At 32.1% G+C, this 22,325-nt stretch overlaps 1 long non-coding RNA gene across 1 annotated transcript in view; it reads right to left on the bottom strand.

The window, feature by feature from the left end:
• LOC119834793 overlaps nucleotides 1-22,325 on the bottom strand; it is a 177,094-nt gene that overhangs the window by 41,129 nt on the left and 113,640 nt on the right. Inside the window, exon 4 of the long non-coding RNA XR_005288022.1 lies at nucleotides 9,847-9,903. This is a non-coding gene — a long non-coding RNA (uncharacterized LOC119834793). The remainder of the gene's footprint in view (nucleotides 1-9,846; nucleotides 9,904-22,325) is intronic.

Genomic DNA, 22,325 nt, shown 5'->3' with positions numbered 1-22,325 from the left:
ATATATGTTCCCATTGCTGGGACATAGGCCTCCTATGAGGGTTCAGGCCATAATCCACCACGCTGGCCAAGTGCGGGTTGGCAGATGTCACATGCTGTCGAACTTTTAATTCTTGGACATGCCGGTTTCCTCACGATGTTTTCCTTCACCGTAATAATAGATATGTCAAACTTTATTTAAGTGAATTTAATATATCCAAATCGCTGATATTGTTTAACGTTTATCCGCGATTCAATGTAAATTAACACGGCAACCATCTAAAAGACCTAAATCTTGGGAATTCAATTTAGTGCTCAGATGATCCGGCTCCCCTTTGCATAAATTAGGAAGGCAGTACAATTACTTATTAGACCCATTTCGTCCAACAAATGGCCGTCGAATTGTAATTAATTGAAGCAGTTTGATATACAATGACCTGAGGATTACGTGGATTCAGATTTCTTAATATATTTTTAATTAATGTTTGGATGTTTCGCGAGGAAATGAGAAGGTATTTGTATTGGGCTTTTGTCGGTTTGAAACTCCGAGACAATAAATATGATGAATCGATGCTTACGTTCCGAATGGGTCGTTTATTTTGTTTTATTATTTTTGTTGGCTGTATTATTACAATTGTTCTTATAAGGGTTCGCTTTTATGCTGTTTTAGAACAGTTGATAGTAACATTAATAACAACTTGTATTTTCATAATTGTGGAAAATTTTCCATTAAGTATAATATTTTGTAGAAATGAAGGTATACTGAAAACTTTTTTTTACAAAAGGAATGACAACAAGTTTCTGTTTTTTGAGGTGAGGGAGGGGAGGTGTTGTTGATGACTGCTTACTTTGTATTATTTTATAAGTTGATCAAAACTTCTTTCTAGTTAAATGAAAAAGGCCCTCCATCACCCAATTTTAGGGTGTCTTTAGATACTATTAGCTGAAATTTGGTTATTCTTTAGTATTATACAGCATAACGTACACTAACAGCAGCTGTAATCCGTAATATGAAATGTGTTGAGTGCGTTCGCTGTAACCCTAAAAGGGTCATTTGTCATCTAGCGAAAGCCTTAGCGCATTACATATTGACGGGCACTCGCAAATAACTCGCAAAATGACACCTTTTTGAGAGATTTGTTAGTCTGATATATTTTGTATTAATTCTATTTTTAACGTTGTTTTTAAGTACGATGCGAAGATAAATGATATGTAAAGGTTTAAATATTGAATATATTATTATTATATATATTGTAAATGTGTATTATTATATTATGTATTATTCGTACTCTTGCCTCACACTTAAGAATTTATTGTATTTTTATCCTTTACCAATGCCAATTGTATGCAAAATTATTTATAACTTTTTATTTTTTCATATTACTTAACTCTGCATACAAGAAAGAGTAAATGATTAAATAAATAAAAGTATAAAAACAATTGCTAGTTATCGTATGCACAATATAAATAAAAAAAAACTCATAAAAAGCAGTGGTTATTGAAAAGAAAATAATTAAGTTTCAATTTTTTAATACAACATAATGTGTTAACAGGTAACAAATAGGTAACTAAATATTACAACTGTGATGTACATAAGATGCTATTTTACTTTACTCTGCATCAACACACATTTCCCTTTAGCAAAAAGAAAAAGGTCAATAAAATGTCATTTATAAACAGATTCGGCTTCTCATTAAAAAATCTATGTTGATGTGGATTTTTTCATTACTCATTTCAATAATTTCTCGTACCGATTGATGTAATATCGATCAGATAGGACCAACAATGCGTAAAGATACCAATCCTGCATTGTCGTAAGTGTTGTTGTAAATAAAATTTCTCAGAAACCGCCCAATATTAATTTCCGGACGTTTTTGTACGGAACCCGAGACGCAGCAGTAGATTCGTTCCAAATAAATAATATCACTCCGCCTTCACCTTCCAAGAATTATTCGTGATTTTACGATTTTCTCCGTAAACCCATTGGTCCTTTTGTTGGGAAAATTTTAACGTCAATTGTTCGATAAAAATTCTTAATACTGGGGTATACTTTTCATGTATGGTGCAACAAAGAACATTTTTATGGACAATATAATAAGAGCGGCGATATTATAATTTTATATTGCATAACACATGACATATTTTCCTGATTATGCGGTTGTTGAATACCCCTTGTACCCCGTGTAATTGGTTAAAATTTCACCCTGGTGAAATAACTTATTGTTTATATAGGCAAGAATTTACACTCAAAACATGAAACCAAGCGTCTCCATTAAAAATATTGTCTTGATAAGTATTGATTGTAACATATAAAAATAAGAAAAAAAAAAACATCAAGTCAAAGTCATTATTAATTTCGATTTAAACCCCAAAGGGGCACTTACGAACGTCAATACAACAATATATCAAAAATATTACTTAAAAATAATAATAACTTAAAATTAAATAAAATACAGTTCTCAATTGATTATTAAAATTTCCATTCAATATTCATATCATTAACAAATTCGTCAATTTTATAGTAGGCTTTAAAAATATACCCTGTCTATCAAGAATTATTAGAAAATACACAAGCTTATTTTCCATTTGCTTTAAGTATAATCTCGGATTCACCTGAGAAATAAATGAAATTTTTATAGTCCATAGTCACCAGCCCAGCCCAGCTTTTACATAAAATATCTCCTGTACGACTTATAGTTCGTTTAGAACAGAATTAAGTAAAAATTTCATAAGCCTATGCTTTTATACTGCCAGAGCGAGCTTCCAAAGTCATTAATATACAGCTCTTTCATATACCCTAACCCAGTTTCAACTCTTGTATAAAAATCATACAATTGGAATGAAGCTCAAATTTTAACGGATTAATTTTGCGGTTTTCATATTATCCGGCAACTATTTTAAAACAATTGTTTTAAAATACATTAAAATTAATAATTTTTTCATTAGTGCTGTGATTGAGTTTGAGTTTTTGTGTATAAATGAATTAATTCACGCCTACTGCATTAGAACAGGAATAGAACGAGGGATGATTTTTATAAACGATTCACTTCTTTTAAAATATATGTCAACTTCGGATATCGCATCAAATCAAACTGTGTTTTTTTATTACTATCATACTGTGTTGTTTATAACTTTATTCAGTATCAAGTTCTACAAATGTCAGAAATCAAAAATGGCAGAAAGATGGACGAAAGGACCAATATAACTAACAGCTAGTAAGCAGAAACCAACATTTTACAAGTCACAATACGTACCAACGAGTTAATTGCTATCACGAACTATACTTTAGTGATTAAATCCTAATAGCTTATTACAATGTAAGACATTCATGTTATGCACAGGAGTTCGAAGTAGTTGCAGCGATTCAAATGTTACCTGCGAATGAATATTTAATCGCTGCCACGTATTCTAATTAATAGACAATTAAAAGAGCAGCGTTAGTTCTGAGTTAAGGCCAACGACTTTAATAAAAATATAGTAAAAAAAAAAACAAAAATCACGCTTTCGTGCTATAATTAATTAAATTATATCACTTTCTTAAATATATATCTACAAGTTATAAAAACCGTGTAATGAAATTATTTAATCCTGGCGACCCTAATCAGGAATGTATTAAATTGTCATCGATTCTTGAAAAGTGTAAGTCAAAATTGTACATACAAAGATAAAAACATACACACAAATCGATTCACCCAGTAAAAAGTTTATCACGTAACTTTTTACAAAAAAATACAATCGTATTGATAACATCCTCCTTTTTTAAGTCGGTTTGAAAGCGTGTTCAAAAAGAGAACAGAGAGAGCAAAAAGTTTTCCCTATTTTATTATCATAACTAGTGTCCCAAAACATAGTGATGTAGTGATGTACGTAGTTATACATTGATAGATAAATAATGCATAACCAAAATAGTGACATTAAATTGAATAACTTTATCACCGCATCGTGGTGTCCATGCAAATGGCCGCTATTAAAAATCGTTCCAAAATTTATCATCCGCCATGCCTGCACGTAATGCCTTAAAAATAATTACGTCATTACACGTAAATACATAAATTCATTAAAAACTGAAGTGCGAAATGTTTGACAGTTCGAAGGTGAGAGCCGATAAACCTTTATTGGATGTTTATATCCATAATTGGATTTTCGATTAATTGGAAAACGTATATCTACGTGTGAAAATCCAGTTCGCTTATGACACGTTCTTGGCCTCAAGGTATCGGACTATATGAGCTATATATGAAAATAAACAATATTGAAATTGTATTAAATTTGATCACTTCATCATCATAACAAATAGTTCGTCAGCGCAAAGTGCGCTATAAATTTCACAAAATTTTACAATAGATGTGGTACCCCTTCAATCTGACTCTTCAAAGTTTAGTGGGCAAATATGGGGCAATAGGTTCGGACAAAATCCATCCCACGTCTGATGTTGAATATGCAGAAATAACGTTGAATATTGCCCTAGTTGATACAAGGTCCTGTAATTCACTCAGGGACTTCCTCAACAGTAAACAGAAAGGATATAATTTATTTGGTTTGTACATTTAATTGTAAGACCATTTCAAACTTAGTCGTGATTTTATAAAACGTGTTTCACAAAAAAAAAGTAAAATAATTTATTTTTCAGAAAATTAAACCTGCTTCAAATATACAATGGGACAAACACAATTAAATATAGGTAATAATTAATAATAATAATTAATAATTATTATTAGGTATTAACATAGATTATATAACGTTCAAACGATTTTTACGTAACAACAGCAGAATGCTATTTCACGCCAGTCTTCTGTGAGGGTGTGGTACTTCCCCGGTTCGAGCTGGCCCAATTCGTGCCAAAACGTGCTGGATTACCGCATACATAGTAACAATATTGTTAGTGTTAGTTATAAAATTAATATATTAGATAATTACTTACAATAATAATATGGCTTTTTGTCTTAATTCTATATCTTTAAACGAGCAATTCTTGTATATATATATATATCTCATATATACATATATATATCATATATATATATATCTCGGAATCGGCTCCAACGATTTTCATGAAATTTAGTATATAGGGGGTTTCGGGGGCGATAAATCGATCTAGCTAGGAATCTTTTTTAGAAAATGTCATATTCGTTATCGACTTAAACTTACATTTTTAACAAACTGGGTAGTCCCAATTTATTATGACTCTTCCTGACATCTATTGGCGAATAATAATACTATTTTTTGGCGAATAAAATTTCCAAAAAACACAATTTATAAAGAAACAAAAAAAATAAAAAATACCGAGCAAAGCTCGGTCATCCGGGTACTGGTTTGATTAATCGCTGTGAATGCGCGTGATGTGTCAATTGAAACAAATGGAATTAATATGTGATTTTAATTTTTAGTTTTATAGCATTGAAATGTGTGATTGTTATCCTAAATGCTGACAGCGAACATACAAACATTAGTCATTGGCACGATCATAATTTTTTAAATTAAGCCATAATGTCCTACAAATAAAACGTAAAAGGTTAATATCTAAACCATTCAGATAGAATATAGCAATTGGACATTAGCAAAACAGCAATCAAATAAAACCCTTACAGTAAACGTAATGGAAAATCCTTTAATCCGTAAGCTAATAAATCCAATTTACTTAATATATTTAATACTCCTTTATAATATATGCAGGAATTTATAATATTTCTTAGCCGTATATGTGTCATTTTTTAATCAATTTCGGCATTGGAACTCGGTCGCCTGATATATAATTGATTTGATAAATAATTGATTAAAGTTTTTAGTTCTCATTTCTGTGCCTAAAACGTACTGTATTTATGAGCACACGTGAGCACAAATGACAGTGTTAAAAATACAACTCGAAGTAATAATATAAAAAAGCATCGCGCTAGTCATTAGATTCGTGAAACCGTTGTAACAAGGGAAAACTTTGTTCGCACGTTATTTGTAAACGAGGTGTTACGTGAATGCGCTGCTCTGTGAATTCAAGTTTTAATAAAATTGTCTTTTTATAAAAGGAATATCATACTCGCATACGTATTGGTACTATTATAAGAATACAATGTTGTAATTAGTGTGTTATCTAGACTAATATTATAAAATAGCTGATGAGTTTGTTTGTTTGAACGCACAAATCTCAGGAAGTACTGGTCCTATTTGAAAAATTCTTTCCGTGTTAAATAGCCTATTTATTGAGGAAGGCTATTGACTATATATGTACCACGGGTGGAGGCGGGGCGGACCGCGAGTTAAATATTATATTTTCCATTTTGCATTCGGTGTTCAAATTCCTGCTTGATCCATAATAAAAAAGTATCATAGTAATATTATAAATGTGAAAGTTTGTTTGTTTGGATGTTTGTCCGTCAATCACGCTGAAACTACACAACGGATTTTGATGAAATTCGATATACAGACAGGGTATGAGCTGACTTGGGTGATAGGATACCATTTATCCCCATTAAATGCTCCCTTCGGATAAAACAGGAATCATGATATCCAAGCGGAGCCGGGACGTGCGTCTAGTATAATATATATAGATGGAGCTGGTGAGTCGCCTGATCATGGACATTTTCAGAATCGTATGGTCGTTTGATGTGGATTTTCGCCTTTAAATGGAAAGGAATAAGGAAGGAATACCGAAAGGAATAAAGGAAAGGACTGGGAAGGGTAAGGGAAATAGGCTATATTTTAGTAAAATTCCTAATAAAACGATATCACAAAATGAATTCAATAGACTTGAAAAGCAAATTATTTCTGTACTAAAAACTGTATTTCTGTGTAATTTCTTTAATTTCCACTTACGATATGATTAGCTGTAGTTGCGCTAATATCGATACATTCATATATCACTTACAACAGACAGACTCTAACATATATATTAAAAACACAATTAGCTGATCACATCGTATTACCCGGGAAAAAAGCGTAATAAAATTATCAAGATAACTGGCAATCTCAATAATTTGATATCTGATACAAGCATCCTATAATTTTATTACTGGCGCGGTCGGCAGCCATCTTGCCTCTCAAGGGATATTATGCTGGGGTTATTTATTTAAACGTCTTATGTTACCTTCATGAGGACTAATGTTCATGAATTATGGAATAAAGGTATTTCAACCGGCTTACGGCGTCCGAACCAGGAATCTGGAGATGCATTCTTGTAATAATTTGATGCTTCAGCGTAAGGAAAGTCCGGTTTAACTTTGCCTCGGAGTTTTCTTGGCTTTGATTAATCTACAGATTTTTTTTAATAATATCAGTTTTTGTATTCACGTCACATATGATCAGTCACGTTACATAGGGTCAGACCGTAAATTGTTACAATATTTCGTTATTTAAATTAAGAAATCTTTTGGGATTATTTGAACGTATACATCAAATAAAAAGAGGAGTATTAACGGTTAGCAAAACAAACGATTTTAGAGCATTCAAAGTCTATAATAATCAAAATAGAATCAGAAATTATATGGCATCTCAAAACTGCAAATATATCCAAATACCCAATCACTTAATGGAGCAGAAAATAATGAAATTCCGTTTGAATCAAATCTATCGCTTAGCAATCATCATTTCTCCGCTCCAAATAAACTTCTGAATCTAGACCAATGTTTTCTACCAAGTCTCTACAAGTTTAGCTGGACAAACAAACTGAAAATTCCCACAGTGTCCCGTAAACAAAAAGTTTTGGGTCACAAAGGGCCAGCCACGAACTAACCTCATCAATCAATCATCTGGTGGCACTGGAATTTGTACATCGCACCGAGTTTATTTCGTGAAATGTGTTAAATACACTACTATTAGCCCCTTTGTGGTCAACCCATCGTAAAGTAGACCTAAGAGCTGTAACTGAGTGCCTGGATGCTGTTCATTAAAAGCATTACGTTTGCTAAATGCTCTTCTTAGTACCTAAGTAGATTTAGATGAAATCTTCTTTGAAAGTTTTTTTATCTAGAAATATATGTCCATTAGAAATAATCGATGATACGCTATTAAATATAAATTGTTTATATTTAAATGAATATTAAAGGGTCTACCCATTAAATTATATTATAGAACTAAACAAGTGAATTCTTTTTAAAAGAAATTACTGGTAAAAGCTACTCCATGAGTAAGTGTTCTCACAATAGCAAAGCTCAGAAAACATTTAAAATTTAAAACATAGATCGAGAAAGTAAATTTCGTAAACGAGGAACTCGCCTGAGCGTCTTAAGACTCTCATTGGTTTCAGACTTTATTACCTAAACTGTTCGTATCTTTTGTTAAATATTTGGTTTTCTTTCATTAACTTTATTTCTAGAAACATCTTTGGAATGTTTCATTAAATTTTATAGGAAGCGAACTGAACGATTCTTTATATTCCTTAGGTGTCAGATATAAAGGATTTTATCATTTGGTTAGTGGCTGGAAATTCACTAGTAGGTATACGCTTTAGCTAAATGAAGCGAAATTGATACAAATCAAATTACAGTTATTTTTCTTGGATCGAAATTTGCTCCATTACTCATAGTTGGCAAAATTCCAAATATTGTAAGTTGACCTAACCGTTAAAAACATTGTTTTCTAATAAATTTTCCAGTATGATAATCCTACGAATATTATAAATGCGAAAGTTTGTAAGGATGTGTGTGTGTTTGTTGCTCTTTCACACAAAAACTACTGAACCAATTGCAATGAAATTTGGTACGAAGATAGCTGGACAACTGAAATAACATATAGGTAATTTTTTATCCCAGTATTCCTACGGGACACGGACATACGCGGGTGAAACCGCGAGGCGCAGCTAGTATTATATAAAATAAGAGAAAACTAAAAATATACATAAATATAATACTTTTTCTCGATCCGTTATCGATGGTTTCCTTATATCGCTTGATATAGCATATACAAAGCTTATTATTTATGCATAAATAATAAACATTATTGTACCTGACCCAAACATAAACAGCCGATTGGTTTACACTAAGTTTCGTAACCACAAATATAATTTAATTTTAACTAGTTTTTGAAGTGTTTGCCTCCCTTTGAAGTTTGATTGATATGTAATTTGGGTTATGCGGTACTAAACTTACTAAAGTGATTTAATTATGAAGTATACCTTCAGTCTATTTGGAAAGAGTTTTTTTATATGTTTTACAATTTCTTTAAAAAGGCCGAGCTTCAATCTCTAATCTAACACAAGCTAATTAAAATCATATCTATTTTGACATGATCAAACATTTTGGACTCATCAAAAATTATTTCTCTATCACTTTTATATTGATAAAATAATCGATATTATTCGGTAACGAAATACGTATTAACTGTGAAAAATGACCATATTATTAAATGTTTGTATATACCTACTAAAAATACAGTTTTCATTAAAGATATGAGAATATAGTCGCTATCTGGAGTAATTTAAAAAAATTATGGATGTCGCTATATGGCATTTGTTTAGATAGATTTATAGACATCTAATGTATTGTAATTCACATTTAAATGTTTCCAGCTATTATCCCTATGACTTAATGAATAAAAATACCAAAAATAGGGCTGCAATTAAAGCTAAAATGACGTTCTTTGATATAATTGATGAATCATTGATCTCAGCCGGCTCTGTCGACACAGAGTCACATACACACACGTATTACACGCCTCTGTACTGAGCACAAAAAAACGTAATTAACAAAAAAATAACATTTATGTACAAAAAAACAGAGCACTATAAAACTAATTGAAGAATTTAAACAAAAAGTCGAATGAAAGTAGCATGCGAAATCTATGTGAATCTTTCAACATTAAAAGAAGATGTTAAATCTAAAGAAAATCTGAACTTCAGTTATTCTCTCATATAGAAATGGGAACAAATATTTTTACATACATTTAAATGAACCTCAGTTCCATAGACGTCCCATCCACTTGACTTGACTTCTGTCACCTGTAACAATAAAGGGCTTTTATGCAACGCCTCTTATGTATTTTAAAAGTACAATTCTTTTGTTTCATGACAGATTTACTAGTTTCTTGAATATATATGAGCTTATAATAGACAATAAAACGTTATGCAGTGTTATTACGGTTCTTGATTTTTCTTAAATATATAATAACTACCCTGTCTGTATACCAAATTTCATCAAAATCTGTTCAGTAGTTTCAGCGAGATTGACGGACAAACATCCAAAAAAACAAACTTTCACATTTATAATATTAGTGTGATAGTGTGCTAACGCCTGTGATACGAAAGCGATAAAACTAAAAGAAACCTTATGATCATGAGCTTAGAGCTTAATCTCAATCAATAGAAGAAGCAGATAGACTCTTAATTTATGTCTATCCAAACAATATTAATGTCCTAATAAATGTAGCATTTAATGGAAGTTAGATCAAAGACGACCATTATCTGTGTCCCACTTAATCAATTTAATACTAAGTGGGTCGTCGAATTCGCCAACTACCCTCAATAGTATTAGCCACGTAGCGATGAACACATCCTATTTAGTAAATGATAGTAATTAGACGATACATTAGAAAGTTTAATTACATTGTGGCTATGGTAGAACAAATTTAACCTCAATACGATTTTTTTTAAATAACAACACATATAAAAACGAAATGACTGATAGGATATTTAACATTTGTGTGTGTGTGTGAGTGTTCGATTTATTTATTTTTTTTTGCATAAATTCGCAAATCACATGCATAAATTCATTTGATCACATTTTATAATTAATATAGCGTTTAATTACGTTAGGACACATAGAATAAGACATACCCAAAAAATGATACGCATAGCTTATATAATATATATATATATATATATATATATATATATATATATATATATATATATATATATATATATATATATATATATATATATATATATATATATATATATATATATATATATATATATATATATATATATATATATATATATTTCAGTACACAGATAACGTGTTTATGCAAACGTACGTACGCAGACAAAGCAATTAAAGAAAGATAAGAGAAACACATTCTTAAACATAACAAAAAACGGAGAATTTTTAAAAACACTACAATATATTTCACGTTATATAAAAATGTATCAAATTTCGTTGAGAGCTGAAAAAAGAGCGCGCTCTATATGTTATATTATTGAATTGAATACTTTCGATTCCTTGTTAAAATCTTTTTTTTTTTAATTCATCATCATCATAACTGCCATACAATTCAAATTAAAAACCTCTAGCGGTATTAAACATATGAGCAGATGTTTTCTAACTTTAATATATTTCATTTGAAAATGCGCTTTAAGAATTTAACAGCAACTTCTCTAAAGTTCTCAGATATGAAAAACATTTTCCGTGGGGCAAAGATATAGAGAGTAAACTATAAATTCTATGCTTTATACAAATTCCCAACTCATCGTGGCATCTGTTTATAAAATAGTGTCCGTATAGAAAAACTTCTTAAAGTATCATTTGAGAACTTCTAGAAGCGAAATTTTTCAGCGAAAAACGGAACAAATTATACCTCCATAAAAATTTATTGCGCAGATGAAAGTTGCAAATAAAAATATGCAAGGAAATTGTAAACTCAGTTCGTTAGACCACAAACAAGTTTGACGGCACCGAGTTGTTTAAGTAGTTGATAAATGAAGTTCATTAATTAATGCATCGGGCATTCAAGTTAAGATCTTACCGAGATAGGGTTGCCACATCCGTATTTCAGCAGGGGACTGACGTGGAAATATTGTTGACGGTTTTGATCATTATGTTTCTACTACGAATTGCAGAACTGTTTATGAGTATGTACTTATTAAAATCTTGTGGATGTTTCACTTGAAACAGTTGATTGATCTGGATGACATTTGGCACAGAGATATTAGGGTAGGATAGGATTTAACAAATAGCTTACTTTTTATTATATATTTAGATTTTTGATACTTATTACAAATCAAATTATAACAAACTTGTATATCGATGTATATTTTAGTAGTGTTGTATACAGAATTTATGTACCTAAACGAATATAGACAAAACTAAATGCGATTATTCATTGTTAGCTAATTATTCCTTTATAATCTTGCCTTGTCTTGTCTAAAAATGTTATATAATTCATACGACTTAAAAGTATTAAAATACAAAAAAAACACATTGAAAAAGACATATTTTAAATTTGGTATAGTAACCCAATAAAAAGTACATAATAAACCAATGTTATAAATATTATAGTGCGAGTCCTTTACGTTTTCTGCGCTTATAAATTTTATATTGATAGACAGATAGTGACGATGAACATAGACAAGGATGGAACTTCAAAAGCAAATGTAAAGCTTTTAAAAACTCTGAAACCAGAGATAACTTAATTCAATCCCGAATTTTTTCTCTTTTGCCAACCCTACTTTCCGATCATTCATTAACACTAAAGCTGCACGAAAGCTGCAAGAACACACTTGTAAATTGTAAGTTCGAAATCTTCAGAACTGTGAATTATTTCTCCACTTCACAGTTTTGCTGAATCTCCATATAGCAGTATAAGGAGATTCCATATTCTATATGCATATAGATTAACGAAAGAAATTTGTTTTTTTTTGCTTTTGCACTATCCCAGAACTTCGTACATTTCCTTTCCTACTAGATTGCCTGGCAGAGATCGCTGTTAAGCTATAAGCCTCTTGTACAAACGATGTATTTTTTCTGTTTATTGTATTCTTGTTTTTTTAGTTTAAATTAATAAATAAATTAACTCGGATTAAATTATTTTTAAACGTATCTAGTGTTTTCGTTACAAACCCTTATCTTACCTGAATTCAGACATTACAAAACAAAAACCAATTGCTAGTTATTCAAAATCGACATTATTGCCCTATTTTTATGGATAAAAGACAATTTTCTTAATTTACGGGGTGGGTACCTAATTTTTTTAACAATTTGAAAGTCCCAAATAAATGAGATGATTGTGACTTATTATACTATGAATATGAACTAACTATATTATATAACTAAAATTAAAACTAAATGTTAATAAACTTTAAATTACAACAAGAGGTACGCCCCAGCTTCACCCGTAGTACGTACACATCCAACGCTAAAAAAATTTTGAAACCGCTCCAGTAGTTCTTGAGATAAGCGCGTACAAATAATCAAAATCTTTAACTTCGTATTATTAGTATAAAAGATAAATCAAATTCATACCAATAAAAGGAAGATCGAAGAAAGTTATATACAGCAAAAACACCAATTCTATGATTGAAAAGTAATTCAAAGTAAATCCCTCGTGACCTCAAGCCGTTATTACACATATTTAACAAGAAACGTTTTCTGGCAAAAAAGCAGTTTTCTCGCGAAATCCTTCACACTGTGTAACTTTGTTGTACAATCCAGCATTTGTAACAGTATTTTTTTTTTTAATGTCAGAGCGGGCAACTGAGCTGGTGGTTCGCCTGGTGGTAAACGATCACCACCGCCCATGAACATTCGCAGAGGCTTAGACCTCTGTAAATGCGCTGCCCGCTTTTAAGGGATAAAGGATAAGGAAAGGATTGATGACTGGAAAGAAGGAATGGACTGGGAAGGGCTAGGAGAAGGAAATAGGCCTCTGGCTCCCCCACTCACCGTACGAAACACAATAGCAAGCTATTATTTCACGCCGGTTTTCTGTGAGGGTGTGGTACTTCCCCGGTGCGAGCTGGCCCAATTCGTGCCGAAGCGTGCTCTACTACCACATCACAAATATCTATAGTATATCTATATATATAAAATTCTCGTGTCACAGTTTTCGTTGCCATACTCCTCCGAAACGGCTTGACCGATTCCTCTGAAATTTGGTAAGCATATTGGGTAGGTCTGAGAATCGGCCAACATCTATTTTTTATCCCGATATTCCTACGGGATACGGACTTACGCGGGTGAAACCGCGGGGCGCAGCTAGTATATATATAGTTTCATCGAGTGATATTTCACTTTAAGAAAACAATTGAGTAAAAAATATTTTCAATATTGGTAAGTAAGCAATTACTGTGAAAGCTTCAAGATGATATTATGTATGGGTTGCGCTTCCGATGTTTTCTCATTACATTGTGATCAACACAATTCTAGGCTATTGTTTGACGATCCTGGTTTTTGATGTAGCAAATTTTCCACCTTTCTTTTGGTTTCTGTTGATTAGTTCTTTGTCTTGAACAATGTCTAAATTATGATTACGTCCCTAATTATTTGAAAAAACTCTGCTAATCTAATAAGGTACCACTTCTAAAACATGAAAAATTACCACTGCTTTCATATCTTTATTTTACTGGACTGATTTGAATCGATTTAAATTTTTATTTTACTGGAACATTCTCAGGTCTTACATTTTAAATAATATGTTAACCGTGGGTTTGCTCACGTGTTCAATGTATTACAGGCCAGCTCGCACCGGGGAAGTACCACACCCCCACAGAAGAGTGAAATAGCATACTGCTGTGTTTCGTTCGGCGAGTGGGGGAGCCGGAGGCCCATATCCTCCGCCTTGAACAATCCTTTCTTAATCCCTTTCCAATTTGATGTCAGCAATCCATTTGGATTGGCGTAAGGTCTGTAATCGACCTTACGCCTCTCCAAATATTCATACCGCGCGCTACCACCGCCTACCATCAGGCGACCCACCAGCTCTATTACCGACGATGACATAAAAAATAAAGTTCATAGTTGACATATATGTCTCACAATATGTTTAGCACCATCTATCAGAATTTTGAAATTAATGAAGTGATTCAAATGCACCTCATAATAGATGGTCCAACGGAATTAAATGTTTCCCCGCTACACAAAGTAGCCCATGTATCTCTAATCTTCTAATTGTCTAAATACACAAAACCGCTCCGTTTTGACGTGAAAGAATAACAAACTCACTTTCCTATTTATATAATAATACAATTAAGTAAGGATTCACATGACGTCGGGCATCTGTGATACAGCAGCAAGCAACAAATCGCATGTCATTTTTTATCAAATTTCATAACAGCCCAGAACGAATCCCGCTACTATGAGTGGCGGAACTTTGTTAATTTCGCCGAAAGTTCCATCTCAGGGGAGTTATTACGCAGGCGCAACCTCTCGACACGAAAATTACTTACAGTTTCAGCCAATCGAGATTATAAACTTGTGGTAAACACGTTGAAAATAGTTGTGAAAGTTTATGTGACTAATTATACTACTTATGCTTTAAGCTGTGTGTTATGTACTGGCAATTTACAGCAAAATATGAAAAGCGGATCATATAAGTTAATAATTGCATAATATTCAACTTTTTTCCATTTTTATTACATTCATCTTTTGATAAAATATGGAACAGAGATAGACAAAAGTTTGGAAAAGATTTACGGTAAAGGAAACATAAACAAAACTAGATCCGAGTGAAGAAGTTGATGGAAATATGTCTCCCTGTCACGCAGTGCGGACGGCAAGCCAGCTTCAAATAATATTTTAATAAACTTTCAACTAACCACCCTACTAATACAATTCCAATTCAAATCACATATATCAAAAATATCCAAACTAGAACGTCATTTGGGAGCCCTTTGTGGAAGAAAGTCATTAGTAGCAAACAATCTTTGGAGTCGGCAAAACGTGACACGTGGTGGGATCACAAATGACTATGCTACGTGACACCCGCCCTTGATAATAGATACAAATATTTACTGCGCTGTGTTCTGATTACAGATTAGGTAGCATTTTGTTTAGCATTGTCTAGTATTCTTTTTGTAGATGGGATCTAGCCCATAGATGGGACGCGTGCTAATAGACAAAAGTGCTCAAGTACATACAAAAATTATAACCATGGAGTTTGCTAACAGAATGTTAAAAAAGATTGCATGCGAAGAATTTGAGGTATTCATTTTGTTTCGTCACCATAACGATCATATAATAGATCAAGATATAAGAAAAAAAAAAACATATGTTAGACTATCCAGATTTAAATGAAGTACAAAATATTTTGTAAAGGAACATTAAAAAAAAACAATTTATACTTCGTTATTTAGTATCTGGACCTAGAATTTAAATTCACCCTTATAATCAAGCCCGACACAATTACGTGACAGGAATATTGTAAACCGTGGAAAAATCTCAAATATTAAATCTTTTACACAATCAAGGCGAAAATAACATTTTCGAAGTCAATATATATTTTAGATTTCTAATGGACTTTATTATAGAACTCCGCTGACCCATATCACTCTGTCACTTCATTCTTTACTCGAAAATACAATGACGGTCAAACTAATACAATTTCAGATTTATCTTAATGGCTCACAATGAAAAGGTTAATGTGTTTAGGAGATACAAAACTCATACTCTCAAAACATTCATAATTTCATTAAAAAAATGCCAATTTAGATTTGTAGAATGAGGTTAAACTGGTATATTACTAAACATGTGTATTATCTATTAGAAATAGATGACATTACGAGTTCAACTATAAATATATAGGTGAATGGAACTGACTGAATTTCGTTCAGACAGTTCAAGACGCGAAGTTTATTCTGCATTCAAAAATTTATATTACGCTCATCTTCAAATATACTGTAACATAATAATAATAGTAGCTTTTAAATCTAATCTTATTTATTTTTTTTTTATGTCAGTCATCAATGGAGCTGGTGGGTCGCCTGATGGTAAGCGCTACCACCGCCCATGAACATTTGTAGAGGCATAAGGTCCATTGCAGACCTTACGCCTCTATAAATGGATTGCCGACTTTTTGGGAAGGGTTTAAGAAAGGATTGGCGAGAGGAATAAAGGAAAGGATTGGGGAGGGAGGGAAAAGGATATGGGCCTCCGGCTCCCCCACTCACCGAACGAAACACAGCAGAATGCTATTTCACGCCGGTCTTCTGTGGGGGTGTGGTATTTCCCCGGTGCGAGCTGGCCCAATTCGTGCCGAAGCGTGCTCGACTACCACATTTATTATGTCGGTTATAAAGGCTAACTATGACAGAATAGACAAGATAATGAGACTGTGTTCTTTTATTATTTTATATTAAGCAAACATCGACTTATAAGTGCAACCAAACTCACTCAATCATAGTGTATGCACAACATTTATTTTTATTCCCTAAACAACTTACGATTAGCACTGAATTTTTATTTAAATTGATGTTAAATTTTTTATTCGAAAAATGCTGCTAACTCCAAAAATTTATTTATTTTTCTGAATTCTATGAAATACATATTATCACAGTTTATTGGTAATATTTTCTGTAGGCAATATATTATGCTTGATTTCTATTTTTATCATTGTAATTTTATATTCAACAAGGTGCTATTGGTGAGTTTTTCACCTTTATCCAATTTATAATTTTTAATTTAATTACAAAACTTACGAACGGTGTCGAAACATCATCAGGTACAGTTTATATTTTTGTTTTATTTACAACGCTAACTATAGGTATTCTTAAGAAAATCGTTAGTAATCATGAATAGTGATAGTGTTGGTTTTCTTTGAGGAAGTCATTTGGCAAGTTATTTTTATCGGGGGATAATGTCTCATTCCCTTGTGCAGGTCTATTATGATGCGCATTTGAATCACTACGAAAATTATAAATTCCGATAGATGGCGCTATGTTAAAATTGTGACATGTTTGACGGCTTATAGTTTTCACCACCCAAGTGAAGCCGCGGGCAATAGCTAGTATAACATAAACACAATCACAAGGTTTTAAAGCTCCTTTTACACACATTCAAGGCTCGATTAAATTTTGTATGAGCGTAAAAAATTATTACTTGAAACAGTTATTTTATGGTAATTTCAGCCACAGCCCGAGGCATCAACCACACTGGTAATATTTAAAATATCTGTCATACGAAGTTTATTAATTAACAGTTGACTTCACTTAGACGATAATAATTTCGACGTACTGCGTACTTACGAGCGAAATTTATTAAAATATTGCTTATTTATTCATGTCCTTGGAGAATGATAATAATTCATCCTTCATAATATACTGCAAATAATGAATAAGTTTGTGAATATGCTAATGAAAATACATGCTTATTATAACATAAGTAATGAAGAGATAGTTGTTTCAAATTTTATTTTAACTTAACAAACACTTTTAGTTTCATGAGATAACTAGCTGCTGCCCGGGGTTTCACCTGCGTAAGTCCGTATCCCGTAGGAATCAAATCGTTACAAAAATTTGTTCAGTAGTTTTTGCGTGAAAGAGCAACAAACACACACATCCTTATAAACTTTCGCATTAATAATATTAGTAGGAAGTAGGATTATTTGTTTTATACAATTTTTAAAATAAAAATTGCTAGTATAAGCACAGCATTTGGCTGGAAGTTTTAAATACACCACTTTATTATATTAACACATTGTATAAAAACATTTCCTTACCGCGTAGCAACTTTGTAAGTTTCTGAAGAGAAATCTGTGCCAGACAGGAGTTCGTTGAAATTAAGTTCGTTTTAATATTATAAACAAATGCTAGGTAAAATTGTAACACGCGTGAATATGCTGACGGGATCCTCCAAAATAATGCATATTTTACACCCTAACGTTAATGTAACAAAACCATTACACGCTTATTAAAATATTTAACGCTATAGACAAAGTTACAATGGACCTAAACTTACCTAATGAAAATTAGTGGTGGGCCTATGCAATACTTTATTCATGACGCACTGCTTCTGCGTGTCCTGTGTCTGTTTACCTTGCTACCTACATTTTAAGAATTAATTGCATTAGGCATATAACCTTGTATTCTTTATAAATTCGGGTAGTACCTAATTAAGAATTCATAGTAAAATCTTGAAGGTTCCAGTGAGTTTGAATTGCGTCATCTCATGGCTTCTATTGCTATACGTTTAATGTAGCTAAATTTACACAACTTGATTAGAAATTAAATTTGATTTAATGTTCTTCGTGACACATAATATAGCTATTATTGTTTTTGTTTACAAAACTCCGCACGCGAACATTAAATTAGGTTCATATACATTTTATACAATAAAGATTGACGTTAAGACGAAAAAACTTTCTTAAGTGTTTAGTGCGTCATCGCCTTGCATTTAAATTTTTCAAATTAAAAACATGTTTTTTAATTTATACATATTCTATATGTATTTCAGAACTTATGAAATGAACATAGATTATTCACGTTTTATGTATTTTTAATAGCCTATTAGCATCCACTAAAATAGGTTGGTTTTTCGGAATTTATTATTAGCCGCTATATTTATCAGAGGCACATGACGAAGTAATATTGTACTGAATTCAATGAAAACCTCAATACAGTACGCTCACGCATTTACCATTCATTGGATCATTTCTTTCTATTGCGTACACGGAGCCCATCAAACCGCTACGCTCTTTCCACGCCACAAAACAAATCTGCCACAAATGCCAGAGTACAAAGCCTGGATTGATTGAAAGCTGATACGTTTGATACCAGGGATAAACAGAGATTAAACTCAAAGCAAATCCTGTCAACGTGTACATGACACGAGCAAACAACCCCTAATTATTTTGAAATAGTTTATGAATATAAAATGACCAACTGCCAGCTGAAACGCATTCGTTATATCGCGGTAATAAGAATTAGTCTGTGGCGTTGCGTGCAACCGAAACTCTGCAAATTGAATTGGTAATTTTAAAGTGACGACGAAAATCAAGAGTAATTGGGACGTTTATTTAATACTAGCTGTTCGCTCGTGGAACATATTTATGCTATGTCACTCAGTGACGTTGCAGCTTTCTAACTGTGAAAGAATTTTCGAAATCGGTTCAGTGGTTTTTGCGTGAAAACGTTACAAACATACAAAAATACAAACGTTTCCTGTGTATAATATTACTATAGAAGAGCTAAATGTTTTAATTTAGAAGTTGTTCCGGCAGTTACTCTAAATAACGTTTCAGTTACTTTTTCTGCTTCAGAGCACACGATTCAAAGTTTAATAAATCCTTCAATACGAACCTGTTACTGACATTTCACGATAAGTTAGTAGCGAAACAGTGCAGAAGATAATGGGTATTATTTGAAAATTTTGAAACCCTTCCCTGATAACTTTAAATGTAAATGATTAGTTACAACGAAAATTTTATAATATTAATAAAAATGAAAAAGTTCTCTTTCATATTAATGAAAATGAAAAACTAAAAAAAAGTGTTCGCCTCGCCAAACTAATTTTTGTCCGAAATACTACGGGTTAGAGTGAGATAGACTATTTACCATTGCCGTAAGCACGAGAGAAAGGGAAGCAAGGTAGACTGGCGCCGTAACGCGTTACGTAACGAATCGGTTTACCCGCCCAGTCCCGTATGATTATCATCACAATAAAATTGAAGAATTATTTAATTTATTTTAATTTTACACCAACATATTTTCACAATTAATGCGAGTATACTGTATAAAAAAGCAAAAAGTAGTTTATTAGAGGGGCATAATATTTGTTAAGCAGTGGTGGCTCAGTGGTGAGAACCTCGGACTTTCAAATCGATAAGTCGGTGTTCGAGACCGGGCGAGCGTGCAGGAAATAAAATTGATTTTTCAATTTATCTGCACATGTGAATAACATCACCACTGCTCGAAACGGTGAAGGAAAACATCTATACGTATGGGCTGATGATGATTATGATGATGATGATGAATATTTGTTAACAGTACGCATTATAAGATCCTTATCATTGTTACCAAATTACATACGAAATTCCATAAGCAACAAACAAAACTTCCCAACTTTTATAATTGCTTGTTATTTCAATACCGCGTGCACAAAATCGGCGTTCATTAAACTAGACTATAATAACATTGCCACTACCTTGATTATACAACCTAATTATCATAATAACGGAGATAGCTGACAGTCAAAAGGAAAAATGAAAACCTCCCACTTCTCTTAACTTGTTTTTTTTTTTAACTGATGTCATAAACAAGTGCTGGCGCTTTAATTACAAAATTAAAATGTTGCGGCGTAGCGGTTTCATGTCAAAGAGTGGCATTAAATTTATCGCATAATTTTTTAGTCACGGACTCGGCGAGAGATTCGTAAGTGCTTTTTGCGTCTTACGCTTCTGAATAAAGTAAAAATGCGTAAAACTGGTGAGTTTATACAATATATCCTACGCTGATGCAAATTTAGTAAGTGTTAGACTAATTTAATTAATAACCAATGATTATGATGATTATAGCAAGATTTTTATATACGATGTTTTTAAATAGTTACCTACATACAGCTTCGCTAGTTAATAAGTATATTTATTTTACTTTGAGTGTTCTTTCGCGACATGCTGAATATTATAAATGCGAAAGTAACAATGTATGTATGTGTCTGTCAGACAAACAAAAAAGACAAACGTCACTTCTTCGCCAAAACCACTGAATTGATTTGTATGAGATTTGGCACGAAGATAGCACGATACCCGAGTAAGAAAAAAAATAGTTTTTATTAACAACACGGTAAATGTTTGAAGTCACCGCTTGTTACAAACATCTAAAGTTATAAATAAATAATTTCTAGGAAGTGTTGAGAGAAAGAAATCAACGCAAAAAGTATCCTTAGTAAATTGTATTTTTGATAATATACTTTACCTTTGCTAGAATCTAAACTCAACAGTTAAAAAGTAAAACAAATTTCATAGTTTTAGACAACGAATTGAACATACGAAAATAAATTAAACAAATACACATATGATATTACGATACAGTCGCTTTTGTTTAAATTATAGAAAAAAAGCGTACATATTGTCTAAACCCATATTCATAACTTATTAATTTATCTTATAGATAGTTCAATAACATTACAACAATGAGACAGATCTCAACAAAAATCTGTATTTAAATAGTTTGATAAATTAATTACGTATCTTAAGCTAAATGCAAAAATTATTTAAATTAAACAGCGATTTCAAGTAATACATTGTAATATTTTGTCGTATGAAGAGTAGTTATGACTTATTGTGATTTGAAATACTTATTTCTGTACTAGAAGGATTTATGTGAAGATACATGGCCTTGTCTGCTATACGGTTAAGCTAACAGACCGTCCTTGTTGAAATTTCGTACAAAGATGGGATAAAGCATACAGCCCGGGGATAGGACCAGGGCTAGTTTATGTCTGTTTTAGGCAAAGAGGGGATAGAAGGAAACTTAATCGAAACTCCTCTTTAAAGACCGTCGCAGCCTCTGTTTAGTACCGTATATAAATTGTGTGACGTAAATATTTTCATAGTTGACTTTTGCAATATAATAAAAAACATTGCATTAAACAAATTTACTGAATACTGTAGGTATGTACAGAAAATCCGACTAATATCCTATCCTACTAATTCTACTTCCTACTATCCTAGTAATATTATAAATGCGAAAGTTTGTAAGGATGTGTGTTTTTT

Source organism: Zerene cesonia, chromosome 2, assembly GCF_012273895.1.
Source record: "Zerene cesonia ecotype Mississippi chromosome 2, Zerene_cesonia_1.1, whole genome shotgun sequence".
Classification (NCBI taxonomy): Eukaryota; Metazoa; Arthropoda; class Insecta; order Lepidoptera; family Pieridae; genus Zerene; species Zerene cesonia.
Note: the sequence above shows the minus strand (reverse complement) of the source record. Positions and strands in the feature narration are given on the sequence as shown.